The sequence below is a fragment of the Puma concolor genome, chromosome A2 (assembly GCF_028749965.1).
Source record: "Puma concolor isolate L17-30 chromosome A2, mPumCon1.1.hap2, whole genome shotgun sequence".
In the NCBI taxonomy this organism is placed as follows: domain Eukaryota; kingdom Metazoa; phylum Chordata; class Mammalia; order Carnivora; family Felidae; genus Puma; species Puma concolor.
The window spans coordinates 155,857,467-155,874,483 of record NC_141668.1 but is presented as its reverse complement, the minus strand read 5'-3'; the positions used below and the strand labels follow the sequence as shown (position 1 = coordinate 155,874,483).

General features: G+C 44.1%; 1 non-coding gene across 1 annotated transcript; it reads right to left on the bottom strand.

Moving 5' to 3' along the window:
- Positions 1-636: 636 nt before the first annotated feature.
- Positions 637-721, bottom strand: TRNAR-UCG (transfer RNA arginine (anticodon UCG)). The gene has a single exon. It is a non-coding gene; the product is annotated as a tRNA-Arg (tRNA).
- Between the last annotated feature and the right edge of the window lie 16,296 nt (positions 722-17,017).

Below are 17,017 nucleotides of genomic sequence, written 5' to 3'. Positions count from 1 at the left end.
GAACAGGGGAAAATACTTTTTCTTCATCTCCTTGGAACTTTCTGCTTGTTTACTTTTACGCCTCTTTCCCACAGCTAGACTGTAAGGCTAGACTGTAAGTTTTTGTGGACTTTTTCATTTCTGCCCCTACCCTCTGACCTAATTTCCTTGCAATGAGCTCACCATGCTTATGAACTTCTGGTTTAGCCCCTCTTGTGCATGCTTAGGCAATAACTTCTCAGTTCCACCCCACTTGCCCACCCCTGGTTTTGTCGTTGCTTAATCCCTTGGCCCATCGCCACCCCCCTCCTCTGGCAGAGCAGCCAGCTGTTCCACTGCAAGACGATGTAAATCCACTAACAACAATTCACGCCACACCAGCCCCATTTCCCCTTTTCAGCGAAGTTACTCGATCGTTAAATCCAGGAATGCCTGACGCACCTCCATGACAACAAGGTATCTGGTAAACTTTCTGCTGCTGACTATGTATCTTGGCATCTGGGGGCTCACGAGAAATCATTTTTTTTTTAAATTTTTTTTTAATGTTTCATTTTATTTTTGAGACAGAGAGAGACAGGGCGTGAGCTGGGGGAGGGGCAGAGAGAGAGGGAGACACAGAATCCGAAGCAGGCTCCGGGCTCCGAGCCGTCGGCCCAGAGCCCGACGTGGGGCTCGAACCCACGGACCGCGAGATCGTGACCCGAGCCGAAGTCGGACGCTCAACCGACTGAGCCACCCAGGCGCCCCGAGAAATAAATTTAATTGGATTGGGTTGAGTAGAGGCTATGGAATAGCTTACAGGAGAAAAGAAGACTGACTGGGTCAACACCGGTATCTAACAATAGGTGATTAATAGGCTAACCTTACCGTCGAAGAAGGTGTTTAGGGGTAAGTTAAAATGCATCATATTGAACTATTTTGTAGTCAATGATTTGTTAGTTCCTTGAATGAGAACACTGAAGCTATGTCTTATTTGGAGAAGTAATTGGCACAAAGTTGGGAATGACAGCTAATGAGTTAAATAACAGAATCAGATTTCTGGGGCACCTGGGGAGCTCAGTCGGTTAAGCATCCGACTTCGGCTCAGGTCACGATCTCGTGGTTTGTGAGTTCGAGCCCCGCGTCGGGCTCTGTGCGGACAGCTCGGGGCCTGGAGCCTGCTTCGGATTCCGTGTCTCTCTCTCACTCGCTGCTCCTCCCCAACTCTCTCTCTCTCTCTCAAAAATAAACATTTTAAAACATTTTTTAAAAAAATAAAAAACAGAACCAGATTTCAAAAACATCTTGACAGACTGAAATAACCAACCTAGTTATTTCAGGATAAGAGGATAAAATTCAATAGAAATAAGTATAAAATCTTGTTTTAGAGGCATAATAACTAACCTCTCAGGGCACCTGAGTGGCTCAGTTGGTTAAGGGTCCAACTCTCGATTTTGGCTCAGGTCATGATCTCACAGTTCGTGAGATCAAGCTCTGCAGTGAGAGTGCCGAGCCCGCTTGGAAGTCTCTCTCCCCCTCCCTCACTCACACACACTCACGTGCGCACTCTCTCTCTTTCAAAATAAATATTTTAAAAAAGAACGACTCTCTCAAAAATGTTACGTGATGATAATAGCTAATGTTTATAAGTTTGTAGTGAATATGACCCATTGGTATTTCATTAATGGGCATAACACTGCTAGAAAGTTAATGGACAAATGTTTCAACAGTCACAAACTATTTTTCCTCTTTGACATAGTAATTCCATTCCTATGGCTTTATTCTGGGGGAAGAAAATCTAAAAAGAGAAAAATGCCAAATGCAAAAAGAGGCTCACGAGAGCACTGTTTATAATAGCAAAAATCTGGAGACAAAGCAATAACAATAGTGATAATATTTAGTAATTTGATATATATATCAACTACATTATACAGCTTTTAAAAAGGGAGGAAATTTGGTGTTATTCTAAAGACAACATAGCAAGAGAAAAAGATCTCACAGTATGCGATAAAAAGATAAAATTAATTGTTTCCTAGTCTGAGTACAATCGTAAAGTTAGACGTGCTTATGTATATTTTGAACAGGAATTACAAACGAGAATTGCACATAAACAGAAAAATGACAGAAATCTCCCTGTTAGAATATTGTGTGATTTTTCTTGCCTAATACCTATTATTACAGTAAAGTATAAATTAACGATTTAAAAAAAAATTTTTTTTAACATGTGTTTATTTTTGAGACAGAGAGAGACAGAGCATGAACGGGGAAGGGTCAAAGAGAGAGGGAGACACAGAATGCAAAACAGGCTCCGAGCTGTCAGCACAGAGCCCGACGTGGATCTCGAACTCACAGACCTCGAGATCATGACCTGAGCCGAAGTCGGACGCTCAACCGACTGAGCCACCCAGGCGCCCCTGAATTAACGATTTTTAACTGCACAAGGCAAGATGGGGGAGATCTAACCTTGCATCCGTTTTATGCTTGTGAAATACCCAACACCCTTCATTGGCTGCAAAGTGCATGTTTAGTTGGAAGAAGAGTCGATCCCTAAAGATAGGAATTACTCTGATAGACATCTGTGCAAAGAGAGCCCGAAGCAAATAAGGTAAAAAGTCTCCTACTTTGCCTTGGTCACGTGTAGAACACTGTATGCGACTCTAGGGGCCATCATCAATGCAGCACATCTCTGCAGGGCTGACCCTTGATGACACTCTGTAAGACATGTGGTTTCTCCCTTCTGCCCACTCTGGAACCAGAATCTGACTTCCAGAACCAGTTCAGTCCACCCCAAATTAAAACAATACAAGGGTATTCTCCTACTATATATCAAAACACTAGTCATTTAAAAAAAAACAAAAACAGAACTGTAGTATTGGTACAAAAGTAAATGAATACACCAATAAAATAAAATCCAGAGGATTGTAATAGATGCACAAAAATAAAGTCATTTACTACCTGGTAAGTGTGGCCTTGGAAATCAGTGGAGGGAAAGCGCATAATTTTTTGGAGTAAGGCTCTTCACTAAATTCTTCCAAAGTTAACTAACCCCAGGAGGGTGCATTTCTGATTGGGGTATTTCAAAAGTTAGCTGATGCCCCCAGGATACCGGGGCTTAAAACGAAATCACACGCCTCTGTATTATATGCCTTAAAGCCAAAGTGTTATGAAGTGAATTCCAGATGACATCACAGCATTTTATTACCAGTGACCACAGGGGATACTTTCATTAGCTGTTTCAGACACCCATCCCTTACCGCCAGCTGGCTTCTCACCAGCTTTGGCCCCAGCCAGGCCAGGAAACCAACCAATCCCAGTCTCCCCATTGCCCTGAGGGTCTGTGGCCCGTGCCTTTCCAGACACCAATGCCTATACTAGTCAAGGCTCTTAGTTGCAAGCAACAGGAACGGTAATTGACATAGGGACGAGGAATGTCACTGAAAGGCTAACAGCGGCTGCTGTTATGAGGAGACTGGGGATCCAGACTTGGGCAGTACCCAGGGCTCACCCTTTATCCTGGTGACATGAATACTCTATTTCTACTGCTGCCCAGCACCGGCTCCTCAGTGAGCGCCACCCAACCCCCACTCCCTGCAGATGGAAGCGTCCAGATGGCAGCCTATGGTTCAGCCTAGATGACATGCTCATCCACAAGGTGTCGGAAAGTAAGAGGACGACATTTCTCCCCGCTTTGGCTTCCCGAGTGGGATCTGAGTTGTTTCTGAAAAGGGAAAGAGGAAGCCATAATAAATGTTCTTTTGACCCCATCAATTATATATCTTCTTTTCTCCCCGAGTCTCGAACGAGGTCACGTTCTCTTCTTTCTCCCCAGGTCAAAATCAATATTCAAGAAAGTGATTAATATTTGTAATGTGAAGGACGCATGGCTGATAACAAGGTACAGTGGAAAAGGTACTGGTTTCTGATAGAGCTTGCTTCTGGGAGTATGTGGCCTCAGAAAAATCACAAAAACTATCTGAGCCTTTGGTTCCTCGTATTTAAAATGAGAATAGCATCACTCACCTCAGGGGGTTGTTGCAAAATGTCAAAATGTCACAATTTATCTGAAATGCTTATTGTATGAAGGACAGAATATAGGACCTGAATAAATGTACAGCCCTACCATGTTTCTGGATAAAGAGACTACTGTTGTTAAGATGCCATTTTTTTCTCAAGTTGAACTATAAATCAATACAGTAGTCGTAATAGTGGCATTCGAATTTTTTTTAACGTTTATTCATTCCTTGAGAGACAGAGCACAAGCAGGGGTGGTGCAGAGAGAGAGGGAGACACGGAATCCAAAGCAGGCTCCCGGCTCTGAGCTGTCAGCACAGAGCCCGACGCGGGGTTCGAACTCACAGACCGTGAGATCGTGACCGGAGCTGAAGTCAGATGCTCAACGGACTGAGCCACCCAGGCGCCCCGTAATAGTTTTATTTTAACTGGAGAAAATGATCCCAAGTTCCCACAGAAAATAAAATATGACACACCAAACTATATTTGAAACAGAAGAATCAAGTCTCACCCTTCCGGAGATCAAAACATACACGGAAGCAACAGGGTACAGAGCAAGACAGAGTCACTCACGTGAAGCAGTGACGCCAACAGCCAAGGGCATTGCAGCCAAGACCAGATATCACCCAAACCAGCACAGACTGGCAATGCTAAGAACTGATCATCAGCAAGGCCATGTGAACTTGGGAAAACCAGGAGCTGATAATCACTAGAACCAAAGGGGTCCTGTTAAGTCCGAAGACTGATTAAACCACTTTAAAAAGGAAGGATTTGGGGGCGCCTGGCTGGCTCAGTCGGTTAAGCGTCCAACTTCGGCTCAGGTCATGATCTTGCAGTTCATGAGTTCGAGCCCCGCACCAGGATCTGTGCTGACAGCTCAGAGCCCGGAACCTGTTTCTGATTCTGTGCCTCCCTCTCTCTCTGCCCCTCCCCCACTTGCTCTCTCTCTCTCTTTCAAAAATAAACAAGCATTTAAAAAATAATTAAAAAAGTAAATAAAAAGGAAGGATTTTGGAGCCAACTGTTAGACTCGTCAGCCACTGACACTCCCAGGCCTGACCACCTAAAAAGGTCACTCGCATGGGGCACCTGGGTGGCTCAGTCAGTTAAGCGACCAACTCTTGATCTCAGCTTAGGTCTTGATCTCGGGATCCTGCGCTGGGCGCAAAGCCTACTTAAAAAAAAGAAGAAGGAGAAGAAGAAGAAGAAGGCAACTGCCATGAGGCCTCTGCCTGACTAATCTCTAAACATAACAGAGGTCCTGCACTGCTTGAACGTGATAAGCTGCAGGCACGAACGAGACCTCATCATAAGGGCGCGCTCACCGACCGACTTTGCGTTTGTTGGTTACCTTTTCACCCCTCGTTGTATCTTGTTCGTTGTGTGACTTTGTCTTGTGCTTTGTTTTGCGTGACGTGTAGGAAGGCAAGGTAAACGCGCAGTGAAATGTCATTGCGTTTGGAATCGTGAACCTGCTTGACAATTATGTTAACCTTGCTTCATGACTGAATAAAGCCGACGATGCGGAAAGACACAACTCGGGTACGTGCCTTTATAGTGCGCTCGCGGCAAACGAGTTGGAAATGATTTTATTTAAGATGGGATGCAGGTGCAGAAGTAGGCAAATGAATGAAACGAAATAGTCTAAACCAACTCATGTGCGTATAGGGATCTACTACATAATAAAAGCAGTATTTCGAATCAGTTGAGAAAGGATAGGTTATTCAACAAATGGTGCTGGGAAAGTTGGTTACACCTTGGAAAGAAATAAAGTTCAACTATCCGTACCATATAGAAGAAACAAATTCCAGATGGCTTAAATATCGAAATGTATAAAAGAAAACTCTACAAACACTAGGAAAAACATAGAAGAATGTTTTTATTCCTTTGGAGGAGGGAGAGCCCTCGTAAGTAAAACATAAAATCATAGCAATAAAGGAAGACAGTGAGACACAATAAACCGATTTAAAAGGCAACAGAGCAGAAGGAAATATTTATATTTAACAGACCGAAGACTCTTATCCAGCCTCATAGGATAAGAACACGTCAGCATAAAGATGCCTCTTTAATTTTGTCCCACACGGCTACTCAGAGCAAGCCGATTACTTCGCAAAATGAAAGCAAATTTTGCAAAATGAAAGCAAGTTTTAAGCAAAATTAAAAAAAAAAAAAAAATCCGTTCCGATAGCGAAGGAAAAGGAAAACATTGATGGAGCATCCTTAGGGCAACTTCCGGCCAGTCAGAAAAGCGTATTTCTTCTAAGGAGCCATGGTTGGCATTGCGTTCGATGAGCAGAGTTCGGGCTGTATCTCAGCCTCCATCCAGTAGCACCACGGCCACACAACCATCCTCGAAGGTCCTGAATGACGACGTTGTATTTACCAACAAGTTGTTCTGTTTGTCTTCTGCGATAGTGTGACATAATAAGAATATAGATATTTGGTCTTCCTCCCGACTTCTGGCCACAGCTCCTAAAACCCTTGTAATTTCCTGAGTGATAAGACTGAAGAAAGTACCTTTTGCTGTAACACTGGGTTTTTGTTCGCAGGTTCTGAAATAGCACAGGCAGGATAAAGCTGAAAGGAGCGTCTTTTGTTATTCATGACAAACCCCTTTTGCCCACACCTGAGTTTATGGTAATGAGGTGACTTTTGGAAAGCCTCTGAGGGTGGGGTGATGGTTGCCAGGGAACCAACCATGATTCCCCGGATCAGAAGGTTGGAACTTTTTGCCCAACCTTCCACGTACCGTACCTCTCTGTTCTTCACATTTCAACTTTTGGAAAGAGACGGGCTGGGATTGAGTTCAATCACCAAGAGCCAACAATCTAATGAATCATGCCTGTGTAAGACAGACTCCATAAAAACCCTAACCAAAGGGGTTCGGAGAGCTTCCATTGGTGAATACATTGAGTTGCCCGGAGGATGGCACAGCCCAAGAGGGCGTGGCATCTCCACACCCTTTCCCCCTACCTTGCCCCATGCGTCTCTTCCATCTGGCTGCTCCTGAGTTGTATCCTTTTATAATGAACCAGTAATCTAGTAACTAATTCATTTTCCAAAGTTTTGTGAGCTGTTCTAGCAAATTATTGAACCCAATTTGCAGTTGGTGCTTGAAGTGGGAGCAATCCAATAGACTGAGCACTTCACCTGTGGGGTCTGTGCTCACTCCAGGTAGATAGTGTCAGAATTGGATTGTAGGACACCGGACTGGTGTCTGGAGAGTACTGGAGAATTGGCTGGTGTGGGGAAAACTCCCACACATTTGGTGTGAAAAGTATTCTGTGGGAAGAGGAAAGAAGGTTTTCCTTTATATGAAGTGTTGTGAGCGGGGTACAGGAAAAACAATTTTTCTTTTAGTCTTCCCGAGGATTTTCAAAGATAACATTTCTTCACTTTTGTTTAGTTTTGGTCTTATTCTACATTGCACTCTATCTGTGGGATGCAGCTAAAGTAGTGCTTAGAGGGAAATTGATAGCATGAAACTCTCACATTAGAAAAGAAAAAAGGGGGGCGCCTGGGTGGTGCAGTCGGTTAAGCGTCCAACTTCGGCCAGGTCACGATCTCGCGGTCCGTGAGTTCGAGCCCCGCGTCAGGCTCTGGGCTGATGGCTCGGAGCCTGGAGCCTGTTTCCGATTCTGTGTCTCCCTCTCTCTCTGCCCCTCCCCCGTTCATGCTCTGTCTCTCTCTGTCCCAAAAATAAATAAACGTTGAAAAAAAAATTTTTTTTAAAAAAGAAAAGAAAAAAGGGGCACCTGGATGGCTCAGTCAGTTCAGTGTCCAACTCTTGATTTCAGCTCAGGTCAGGATCTCATGGTTCCTTGAGATCAAGCCCCACATTGAGCTCTGCACTGACAGCACAGAGCCTGCTTGGGATTCTCTCTTTCACTCTCTCTCTGCCCCTACCCCACTCATGCAGTTCTATTCCCTCTCTCTCTCTCTCTCTCTTTCTCTCTCTCTCTCTCTCAAAATCAACTTTAAAAAAAGAATAGAAAAGAAAAGAAGAAAGGACTACAATCAATGACCTCAGCCTACACCTTAAGAAGCTAGAAAAAGTTGAACAAGCTAAACCCAAAGTAAACATAAGAAAGAAAATAAAGATAAGAACCTAAATCATTGTACTAAAAAACCAAAAAATCAATGAAAATCTAGTTCTTTGAGAAGATCAACAAGATTAATAAAACTAGCCAGACTGATTAAGAAAAAAAGAAAGAAGACACAAATTACCAATATCTAGAATGAGAGAGGCAATATCACTACAGATCCCACAGATAATAAGGGAATATTATGAACAATTTTATGGCAGTAAATTAAACAAATTAAATGAAAAAAATTGCTTGAAAGACACAGACAATTGGAGATCATCCAAAAGAAACAGATAGACTGAATAACCCCATAACTATGAAAGGAATTGAAACTGTAGTTAATCCCCACCCAATAAAGAAAACTCTAGACCCAGGGGCACCTGGCACTCAGTCGGTTAAGCACCCAGCTTCGGATCAGGTCACGATCTCACGGCTCATGGGTTCAAGCCCCTCATCGGGCTCTGTGCTGAGAGCTCAGAGCCCGGAGCCTGCTTCGGATTCTGTGCCTCGCTCTCTCTCTGCCCCTTCCCTGCTCATGCTTTCTCTCTCTCTCTCTCTCTCTCTCTCTCTCTCTCTCTCTCTCTCAAAAATAAATAAACATTAAAAAAGAAAAGAAAAGAAAACTCTGGACCCAGACGGCTTCAAATCTACTAGACAATTAAAGAAAAAAATAATAACAATTCTTAATAAACTCCTCCATAAAACTGAAGAGGAAGCAGTACTTCCCAATTCATTCTACGAGACTAACATTACTCTGAGACCAAACTCATACAGAGATAGCAAAAGAAAATGGCCCATTAATATTTTTTCATGAGTGTAAATAAAAAAACAATCTAGCACCATGCATAGTTTGGGACTTTACTCTTCTACGAAATGCAAGCAAGCCAACATTGTTGGATACCCTTCCCAGTATGTTAAGTCCTGCCTCTTTCATTGGAAGACATCCTTCTTGAGAACACAGGACTTCAATATGTCTCTCCCCACTGCTTCTCCCTCAGTCCTCAGCACTTGCTGACCCATCGCTACATAGATACAACGTAGAATAATTTCATGAATTATGTTAGAGAAAAAGTAAGAAGAGGAAAAAAAAAATTTACGGGAGAAGAGGGAGGGCATTCTTGCGGGCTTTGTACAGATAGGGCCAAGGGAAAATTATAGTATGAAAAGAAAGAATGTGTAAAATGGTGTCTTTGGTACCTCACATATAAAAATGATTTCATTCTCTTTTAAAAATGACAACTATTCCAGGGCTTGGTATTAAATCTGTATTGAATGTGTAACATACACTGGTTCCTCATCCCTGAGGTTGGAGATGATGACTTCCTCTTTCCATTGGGTTATGTTTGGTGAAACAATCAAAGACTGAGATTGAAACACGTGCTATTTCAGGTGTGTGAGCTTACAACTGGGCCCGTCACATGAGAGACGGCAGCTGAAGGCACCAGAGTCCTACCACCAGAACTTTGCTCACAACCTTGACTTTGACCATGTAGTTCAGGTCCTTAACCCCAAAGCAGAGGGGAGCCACAGGAAGTGATTCATTTCTGCTTGAAGTGAGTTGCAACCTTCTAAAGAGGAAAAGCAAAATGCACATCTCCCTGCTCTGGTGTGTAGAGTCAATTTAACTTAGGACTTAGGATCTGTAAGGATTTGAAATCCATAATCAAGCATTGGAGCTGGAGTACTTGGGGACAATGCTGGTGGCATCGTTGGCTACGGAATGTCACAAGAAAGTGAAACCCTGCTAAGATTAAACATCAAAACCCTCCCCTCCTCCAGTTCCCTGTGGGATGTGGATTATGGTCATAGATGGCCATAACTGGGACGGAGCTGGAGAAACTGTTATTAAGTAGGCATTTTGAAATATCTGTGAGAGCTAGCTTCTTTGAATGAAAACCTATCCTATTTCCACGGTGACCCCCTAGGCATTGATTCCAACAATCCATGGGCCAGACGAGTTCTTGTCTTCTCTGAGTTATCCGCGGGGACTCCAGGGGACCCCGCAGGCTAACGTTTTCATATTCCTTTTTTTTGCCAATAGCCTGGGAGTTTCTAGAGGGCAGGAGTCTGTCCTACTCAGCTTTGTCAACTTAACACGTGATTCAGAATAGCTGTTCCCTGAAGGTTTGGTGAATTATAAACATGCATGTCTTACCTCATTTCTTCCACAGTATGAGCTCCAGGTACTGTTAACAATATTCCAAGGACCTGTTTAGCATCTGTCTCCCCCACTAAACTATGAGCTTCTTGAGAGCAGAATCTATGTACCCCCATGCTCCTTGTATTCAAGATCATGCCTGATACATGGTAAGTACTCACTACGTGTTTGTTGAATGACTGGAAGCCTGAGTGAACCAATGAACAATAATGAGCTTCCCTAAATTTTGTCAATTATACCTCAATAAAGCTGGGGTGGGGGTAATGAGCCACCTTATTTCTAACCAGTAGATAGTTGTTTTGCTATTTTCTTACGGGCCAGAGCTCAACCCCTGGAGCATCTAAAGTCATCTATTAGTGCAGTGGCTCTCAAACTTTGGTGTCTATCAGAATCCTCTAGAGGCCCAGGTTCTTTGAAGCAGGATAGGGCCTGGGCCATTGTAGTCTTACCAAGTTCCGCAGGTGATTCTAGTACCTACCCGCAGTGGAGAACCAATGCTTTTGCGCAATGCCTCTCGACCTTTTCCATGAAGTACCATCATAGACCTTGATCCTCAAGCAGTGGTTGGGGACCAGCAGCTTCAGCCAAGAGCTTGTTACAAATGTGAATCTCGGGCTCTCCCCCAGACTCGCTGAAGCGGAACCCGCATTCCGACAACATCTCCTGATGATTCACGTGCACATCCAAGATGGAGAAGCACTCGTTTTAACACCCTTAACCTCGAAACTCCAATCCTCTCTGCCCTACACGAAACGTATGTGTGTCCAGGAAAAGGCATGACTCTCTCTCCCTGTAGTTGACTCAGAGAAGCAGGGGTGGTGGGGTAGAAATCTGCTGAGGTCAGCTCCAATCACCGTTTTGTGTGTGTGTGTGTGTGCGCGCGCGCGTGTGTGTGTGTGTGTGTGTGTGTGCGCGCGCGCATATGTGCATGTTCCTTTTCCGTCAGGGCACCATTGAGCCAGAGTGTAAGGAGAACGGTCTTGGATGTTTTAAAAAAGTCAAACTTCTAAAAGATGCCGAAGAAAATGTCACACTGACCCCAAAGCACACTGTCTGCCGTTGAGATGACACCCGGGACAAAACTCTCTGCTTCCCTCCTGCTACCATGACTTTGGTTCGTTCATTCACTCACTCATTCATTGAGTGCCTATTCTGTACCAGGCAAAAACGTACACTAGGCTCCAGAAACACAAATGTGAAACAATGTTCCGGATCCTCACTCAACCCTCTGCCCGCAGCTTCTTATCCTCCAAGTTCATAGCACATACCACCCCACACCAACCATCTGTGTCCCTTGTTCACAAGATCAGAGACTTGACCCCTGTCTTTTGGATCCTCGCGGCCCAGCAGAGATACAGGAAGGTGGGGGACGTGTCACTCAGCACAGTGTTGACATCAGCCTGGGTGGGGCTGAACCAGGGCAGCCTCCTGGAGGAGAGGACACCTGCAATGGTGTTTTGTGGGTAGATGAGGGGCGGAAAACACTCAGGCAGGAGACACAGTGCGAGGCTGCATAATCGCTTCAGGGACCTAGAATGGACTTGGTGTGGCCGGGGCGCATGTCGTGTAGCGGCAAGAAGAGAGGGTGGGGAGGCAGAGGGGCTGATCTCAGAAGGTCTGCTACGCCACACTGGAGAATTTGATTTTAAACACATAATAGGGCATGGGAGGGGATGGGAGGGCCTGGGAGGGCCTGGGAGGGCATGGGAGGGCATGGGAGGATGAGAAGATTTTAATCTGGGGAATATGGATCTGAACTCTGGTATCAAAGGAGCCGCCTGGAGGTTTTGCAGAGGACGTGAGGTAAGAGGGGAGTCAAGTGCAAGGAGGCTAGTTGGAGAAGTCACATGGGAGTTCAGTGCAGTGTAACAGAAGGAAAGCCATCACGACCTGGCTCTGTCACCAGTGGCTCCATAGCCTGGATCTAGCGGTGCCATTTCTCAGGACCTCGGTCTCTTTCGCTGTAACCCGGCGGGTTACATCATGGAACCGGAGAGGTCACTCCCAGCTCTCCTGGGCCACAATGTGGTGAAATTCAGTCTGAGAGACACGTGTGTGTGTGTGTGTGTGTGTGTGTGTGTGTGTGGTAAAATAGACATACTGTAAAATTTACCATGTTAGCCATTTCTAAGTGCACAGTTCAGGGGCACAAGTACATTCACGCTGCTGTATAGCCATCCCCACCATCCATCACCAGAACTTTCTCATCTTCCCAAACTGCCAATCTGTCCCCACGAAGCACCAAGTCCCCATTCCCTGCTTCTCCTGCCCCCCTGGCACCCACCTTTCTACTTCCTGTCTCTAGGAATTTGACTACTCTGGGTAACTCATATGAAGTAGAATCATATAGTGTTTGTCCTTTTGTAACGGGCTTATTGCATAATATAAAGACTTCAAGGTTCATCCATCTCATAGCATTCATGTTATAGAATTTCCTTCCTTTTTTTTTTTAAAAAGTTCGTTTATTTACTTTGAGAGATATAGAGACAGTGTGAGCGGGGCAGAGGCAGAGAGAGAGGGAGAGAGAATCCCAAGCAGGCTCCACACTGCCAGCACAGAGCCCGGCACAAGGCTTGAACTCACAAAACCTCGAGATCATGACCTGAGCCAAAACCAAGAGTCAGATGCTTCCCCGACTGAGCCACGCGGGTACCCCAGAATTTCCTTCCTTATTAAGACCGAATGATATTCCACTGTATGTATATGCCGCATTTTGCTTATCCATTCATCTACTGATGAACACTTTGGTTGCTTCCTCCCTTGGCTACTGTGAATGACGCTGCTATGAACATGGGTGTAAAACATCTGTTTGGGCGAGTTCTACTCTCAATTCTTTTGAGTATACACCTAGACATGGAATTGCTGGATCATATGGTAATTCTATATTCAACTTTTTAAGGAGCCACCATATTGTTTTCTGCAGTGGTTGGAGCATTTTACATTCCCAGCAGCAGTGCACGAGGATTCCAATTTCTCTACCTCTTTATCAACGCAAGCTATTTTCTGGGTTTTTTTTTTTTAATGTTTTATTTATTTATTTTGAGTGAGAGAGAGAGCACAAGCAAGGGAGGGGCAGAGAGAGAGAGGGAGAGAGAGAATCCTAAGTAGGCTCTTCACTGTTAGCACAGAGCTCAATGCAGGGCTTGAACCCATGAACAGTGAGATCATGACCTGAGCGGAAGTCAAGAGTCAGACGCTTAACCTACGGAGCCACCCAGGTGCTCCTTTCTGGGTTTTTTTTTTTTTTTTATGAAACCATCCTAATGGGTATAGAGTGGTATCTCATTGTGGTTTTGATTTGCATTTCCCTAGTTATTAGTGACGTGGAACATCTTTTCAGGTACTTACTGGACATTTTCTTTTCTGGAGAAATGTCTTCTCAAGTCCTCTGCCTCGTTTTGAGTTGGGTTGTTTGGTTTTTGTTGTTGAATTATAGGAGTTCTTCATATATTTTGGATATTAATCTCTTATCCGGTATACAACTTACAAATTTTCTCCCATTTAGGGGGTTGCCTTTTCATTCTGTTCATGGTGTCCTTTGAGCAACAAAGATTTTCATTTTGATGAAGTCAAATTCATCTATTTTTGCTTTGTGTCAGATCCAAGAAGTCACTGCCAAGTCCAATGTCATGAAGTTTTTTCCCCATGTTTTCTTCTAACAGTTTTATGATTTTAGCTCTTACACTTAAGTCTTTGATCCATTTTGAGTTAATTTTTGTATATGGTGTAAGATAAAGGTCCCAATTTATTCTTTTGCATGTGGAGATCCGGTTTTCCCAACACCATGTTGAAAATACTGACCTGTCTATACTGAATGGACTTGGCACCCTTGTCAAAAGTTATTTGACCATACCTGCATATTATATTCTATTCCATTGACCTTTATATCTGTCTTTATGCCACTACCACTGTTTTGATTATTGTAACTTTGCACAAGTTTGAAATCAGGAAATGTAAGAACTCCAATTTTGTTGTTTTGGCTATTTAGGGTCCTCTAAAATTCCATGCGAATTTTAGAGTGGATTTTTCTGGGGCGCCTGGGTGGTTCAGTCAGTTGAGCATCCGACTTCGACTCAGTCGTGATCTCATGGTTCATGGGTTCGAGCCCCACATCAGGCTCTGTGCTGACAGCTCGGAGCCTGGAGCCTGCTTTGGATTCTGTGTCCCCCTCTCTCTCTGCCCCACCCTTGCTTGTGCTTTCTCTCTCTATCTTTCAAAAATGAATAAACATTAAAAGAAAATAACATTTAGAGTGGATTTTTCTATTTCTGAAAAAAAAATACTGTTGGGATTTTGATGGGGGTTGCGCTAAATCTGTAGATCGTCTCAGTTAGTATTCACATCTTAGCGATATTAAGTCTTCTAATCTAGGATCATGGGATGTTTATTTTTGTCTTCTTGAGTTTCTTTCAGCAGGGTTTTGTAGTTTCAGCGTACAACTATTTTATTCTTTTTGATGCTTTTATAAGCTAAATTGTTTTCTTAATTTCCTTCTCGGTTTGTTCATTGTTGTTATATAAAAATGCATTGGGTTTTTTGGGTATTGACTTTGTATCCTCCAACTGTGCTGGATTCGTTTATTAGTTCTAAGTGGTATTTTTGTGGACTCTTTAGGGTTTTCTATATATACAATCCTATCATCTGGAAACAGGTAATTTTACTTCTTTCTTGTTGATTTTGATGCCTTTTACTTCTTTTTCTCGCCTAACTGATCTGGCCAAGACCCTCAGTATTATGTTGAAGAAAAATGGTGAAATCAGGCATCCTGTCTTTTTGTAAACTTAGAGAAAAAGCTCTCAGTTTGTTATGGCCTGAAAGACTTTTTAATCTATTCTCGGGGTTAAATAACATCAGAACTTTGCTAAGGAAGAGGCCATTTTATCAACCTAATTAACAGGGGTACAGAGAGATCAGAAAAGAAAGAGAGGGAAGGAAAGCATCTGGCGGGTATAATGCATTGAGTGTGGTGAATATAGTTTCCCTTAGGTGTGAAATACATCACAAAAGAATGAAATATAGAGCAAAAGGTACTAAAGAGAGGCCAAAAGTCTTAATCGAAGTTGACTGTCACTGAATGAAGTGGCTTTGCCTTCACCCCAATGAATGACTTCCCAAGGAGACTCCAGTCTTGATTTTAAGCTACAGCAATAACACCACCAACAAAAACCCAGCGTCTAAAACCAGAAATCTTAGAAGAAAGAAGAAGGCCTTGGGGGACCCAGCCCATGTCTATTCCAGAATGAGTCTCCCTCTAGGGTCCTGGCCCCTCAAGAGCTATGCAAAATGTACCCTTGCTACATCTGTCGAAAGAAGGAAAGTTGGTCTAAAAATAAGAGAGGGAACTGAAACATTTCAGAGAAGGCAGGGTTTAAGAGCCAGAAACAAAAAGAGGAAGGTAAATGAAAAGAGGAATGGAGATTTCCAGAAGCTTCCCCCTTTTCCCTGACTACTCCGCCAAAAAAAGGGGAAAAAATAGTCAATGGGAAACAGCTCTGAGAAAACAGCTCTGCGCCAGTCCAGTTGAGAATTCAAGCAACCTGACCTGAAGAGCTGGGCTGTTAGAGCTAAAAGGGCTTGTCTTGAAAATGTCCATCCCTCCCACCTCAGAGAAGGGCCGCAGAGCTAATAAGGGTCAGAGACGGGCTGGAAAGTCACTTTCGGACACCTGTCCTATGTTTTTTTTTTCATCGGGCCGCCATATCAACATGATGTGCTCATTCCTTTGAGTTGGCATCTGTCCCCTGAGCTTTCCCCAGTGCCAGGTTTACCTCGAAGACCATGGTCCTCGGAGTGAGGTCCCCCCCTCAGCAGCACCTGGGAACTTGTCAGAAATCCACATTCTCAGCCCCACCCCAGGCCCATGGAACCTGAAACTCTGGGGTTCTGGTGTTAACAAACCCATCGGTGAATTCTGATGCACTAAGGTTTGAGAACCCCCGGTGCAAGAATTAACAATTCCTTTTACCCAATAGAAAAGCAAAAGCAATAATTAGCATGTATTTCACAATTTACAAATGAGCTTTTAACCCGCCTTCTTTGTTATTTGACGGCGGAGGGTGGTGGCGCTCTTAAAACATCTGCGAGAGTAGAAAGTCAAGTACAGATATACCGGCTTTATGACCTCAAAGATGGAGTCCAGGGAGGGGAACTGATTGCTGGGATGGCAGCCCTAGAGAGGGCAAGGTCAAAACCACAACTGGCTTACATAGTTACCCTAAGGCACTCCCGGAAAAGACTTACCGCTTCTAGATCAAAGAGTTATCAGCGAGGGTTACCTCTCAGAGCATTCTTAGAAGCCTATGATGCAGGGTCAATTGTGTCCTTGTACAGAAGAGGAAATAATAATACAAAGAGCTCCTGTTTTCTGAGGACTTATGTATGACCCTGTCAGGTAGGAAGCTGCGTCTCAGAGAAATCAAGTTGCCTTCTCAGGCTCACCAGGTGGGCCTGGAAAAGCTGGGATCCGAATTGTCGGCTGTCTGCCTCCCGAGGCTGCTTCTCTGGGGAGGCTGCCTGGAGCATCCTGGGTCATCCAGGTCACGAGGGGACAGCACTAGACCCACATGCTCCCTGGTGATGCCGATGCTGCCGGTCACGGACCACACTTTGAGTAGTGACGCCTTAGACTCTAACTTGAAGATGAATCAGGCTGATGTGACAAATGAGTAAGAACTAAAGCTCTTCGTCCAGTATCTCCATTGCCTCTCTTAACCAATAACATTCACACAAGCCCAACCATTTCCCCTTTAGCTTCTCATCCACGTCCCACCCTCCTTTCCCTTCCATTGCCTTCTCTCCAGTTACC